Source organism: Mastomys coucha, unplaced genomic scaffold (genome assembly GCF_008632895.1).
Source record: "Mastomys coucha isolate ucsf_1 unplaced genomic scaffold, UCSF_Mcou_1 pScaffold21, whole genome shotgun sequence".
Taxonomy (NCBI): Eukaryota; Metazoa; Chordata; class Mammalia; order Rodentia; family Muridae; genus Mastomys; species Mastomys coucha.
This window is the reverse complement of record NW_022196904.1, coordinates 166475024-166478717: the sequence shown is the minus strand read 5'-3', so window position 1 is coordinate 166478717 and position 3694 is coordinate 166475024. Positions and strand designations below refer to the sequence as shown.

Sequence of the window (3694 nt, the reverse complement as noted above, 5' to 3'; positions counted from 1 at the left end):
GCATCTATGAGCACAGCCATGACTGGCTGTCACTCAGTGAACTGGAAGACTGTGGAGTCTTGTCTGAGGTTCTAGTTCCTTACTTCTCAACCTGTGGTCATGACCCTTTGGCGAACTTCTATGTACAAAAAAATGTTTACATTAACACTCATAACAGTATAAAATTACATTTATGAATAGCAACATAAAAAATGTTACAGGGTCACCACATCACAAGAAACTGTATTAAAGGGTAGCAGCATTAGGAAGGCTGAGAAACCACTGCAGTTGGAGAGACTGCATGAATGCAGTACTGTGGAGTGCCGGTCACTGGGTCATTGCACTTCTCATATGATTTGGCTTTCCACATTGCCAAACATTCTAAATCTTCCCCCTGTCCCCCACCGGACAAGGGCTTGCTTTATTTTAATGACTGAACCATAAGAGGCCACGGCCAAGCTACTATGTACAGACACGAGGGAAGCTTTATTTCTTGGTCTCCTCCTCCTTGGACAGAGTTTTGATGATCTCTTCGTTCTTGGCCTGGAGGCCCTCCTCCTGGCGCTTTCGTGCTTCTTTGGTTTTAGACTTGCGAGCCTCAGCCTGGTCAGCCAGTAGCTTCTTGCGACCTTGTCAGCCTTCGGTTTGTGGATGTGCTCCATGAGAATCCATTTGTTTTTGAATACATTCCCTTTGACCTTCAGATACAGGCTGTGATACATATGGCGGTCAGTCTTGGATTCCCGGTATCTCCCGAAAAGCTGGGGATGGATCCTCATCCTTCTCATCCAGGTCACCTTCTCGGTCATCCGAGCATTGGCAGTATCCTTCTTCTTCCCTTATGCCCATATGCCTGTCCTTCCATCGGGCCAAAGTGTTTTTCCAGTAGCGCCTGGGAATGGACAGTCACAAGCTTTCAGATAATCAGGCCATCTTTGATCAGCTTGCTGATGTGCTGACGAGAGTTGGCATTGGCGATTTCATTGGTCTCATTAGGGTCCAGCCAGACCTTCTTTTCCCTACAGCGGAGGACACTAGAGTCGAGCCTCTTCTGTAGCCTAAGCATGCTCATGGCTGTCAACATTCTAAATCTTAGCCCATTTCCCTTTGTGTTAAATTTTGGGTTGACTCAAATCACAAGCCAGTACAAAAACAGGATACCCATGGTCAGGAGAGCAGACTTGCAGGTTAGAAGGTAGTAACATCTTTCACCTCTGAGCTGTAACTGTATCCACACCTCATTTGAAATAAAATCCCTTAATTAGAGGTGAACCCAAAGTGGAAGGTCAGCAAGGCCACATTATCATAAATCCACATTTGGAGAAAAAATGGTGAAAACCCAAACTTTGGGTTCCCTTTGACAAGCTTACTCAGCACTGATAATTTATATCCTTGAGCCTCTGGGGGGAGGGTGTTTTCTTTCCTTCTTAAACATCTATAGAGTCTGGGATTATTCTTACTTACACTAGTCATGCTTATATAAAGCATTTTTCTCTGATTAAAATGGTGTAGAAAATGTAAAAAAAAGAAAGTTATAAGAAATGTAATGATTTAATATTCCACTCTGGAAAGAGAACTTTAAGTAAGAGTTTCAGCCCTGAGGCTGTAGAGATTGGTCAGAGGTCAAGACACTTGCTGCTCTTTCAGAGCCATCTATATAACTGCAGTTTCAGAGACCCTATGCCTTCTTCTGGTCTCCAAGCACCCCAGGCATACGTCTGATGCATAGACATACATATAGACAAAACATTCACACATAGAAAATACAAGCAAACAAATGAGATACAGCCTTAGAGATTGTGAAAAACAGATAAAAAAAATCAAATTAACTGTTGAAGCAATGTTATGGCTTGATTTTCTGCTTCACATCTATAGATTAAATACTGAATGAAAACAAAGCACCCATTTGGGAAGAGAAAGGTACTCATATTTTGAAAAAAATCAAAATGTAAAAATAATCTGAATTGATCCAAGCATCTGCCCCCAGGCCAAAAGAAAGACACCCATGGGCCCACCGTGCCACACTGGCCAGAACACCCTGAAGAAGGACATTCACCACCTGCCTTGGTCCTGCTGGCCCTGGGAGGTAGGAAGAAAGATACACAAACACCTGCTGTGGGTGCCATTGTGATGGATGAGTGTGAGAGAGATGGGAAGATGGAGCACACAGTGAAGTGGTGGATGGAGAGTGGAATGGTGGAAGAGAAGGTGAAGCCAAGGGATTCACACACTTTGGAGAAAAGTGTACTTGGTGGTGGTAAAGCACAGGCAGATATGAGGAGGCCATGGTGAAGCCCTGGCCTAGCCTGCTGCCAAAGGCCATCTGGGTATATGGTCTTGCTGAATCTGGGGTCTGTACCAATGTCAGTGGCCCAAGTTACCACAAAAGGCCAAGCAGATGTCTGTGGTCTGGGCTGCTACCAGACCGTGTGGATATCTGAGGACCATGCTGCTGAAGGGGACATGCTGATCTGAATGACAAAGACCGCCATCTGAGACCATGGGCCCAGGCTGCTACCAGGTTTGCGGGATAAGGATCCAGGTGTGTGTGTGGGGGGGTGCATGTCTGAATTTGTGGTTCTATAGTAGCTTGGTCTGTGTTGATGTCCCAGACCCATGATACCACCAAAAGCCATACAGATGTCCCTGGTATGGATTGCTACCTGTGGCACCATGCTGAGACGGCCTGCCTTGCCTCTTGCCAGACATAACATGGGAAAGTTCTGGCCCACCTGTCACCTGGGTAACACAGTAGGGCTGATCCTGAGAGTAGGTGAGCAGATGAACTGACCCCTTCTGCTGTGGGGTAAAGAGAGAGTCCCTTCCTTTGCCTACAGCAGGCAGGCAAACGGGCCCTTGCACCTGCTCCTCTCTTGGGCAGCATGGTAGAGCTCATCCTGGTGCACCTGCTCCTCTCCTGGGCAGCACGGTAGAGCTCATCCTGGTAGCAAAGACATGGGCAAGCCAGCCCCAAGGAGAGCTGATCCAGCTTCTAGCTGACTTCAACACTGGGTAAGCTAGCTGAGGCAGTCCTGGAGAGCACTCCCTGGTGATGTGGGCTCAGGAAATTGTCAGGCTGACCAATTAAGCTACCTCCCAGGCCCAGATCCAGGGCCATTAGTTGGCTCTTCCCGACATCTATAATCTTCTGGAGCATGTGAGAGAGCCACAGGTCCTGCAGATCCAAAGGATCTCTATAGGATCTCTGCAACACAGGACGACAACAGGGTATCTAAGAAGAGTGTTCGTGAGGATCCAGTATTGATAGTCTAGCAGAAACCAGAGGCCTCAAAACAGACCAGTGACTCACTGTAAAGAACATTTTCGATTGAAGTCATGTGGACAAAAGGGTATATTGCATGGCATATTGTGACATCCTGAAGCTTCCACGGCAAGGTTGTTTTTAATTTATCTTATTTTGTTTTGGAGGGAGAGGTTGCAAAGGCAGAGGGTGGATACACAGGGACAGGGAGAGGAGTCGGATTGGGGTGGATGATGTGAAAATCGCAAAGAATCAATAGGAAGTTTAAAAAAATAACCCGAGTTTCATGAAGTGCATGAATTATCTTCTTTATCAGCTCTCCCTTAGCTACAGCTGCAGCTTGTTAGTAGTAATTTGTAGACACTTTCTTCTAGAAAAGATTATGTCTCTCCTCTAAAGGTCGTCTTTTAGTCCCTGTGGGAGCTGCACCAACTGTAATAAACAAATATTCAT

At 46.1% G+C, this 3694-nt stretch overlaps 1 pseudogene; it reads right to left on the bottom strand.

Moving 5' to 3' along the window:
- Positions 1-465: 465 nt before the first annotated feature.
- On the bottom strand, positions 466-1241 carry LOC116101158 (annotated as a pseudogene).
- Between the last annotated feature and the right edge of the window lie 2453 nt (positions 1242-3694).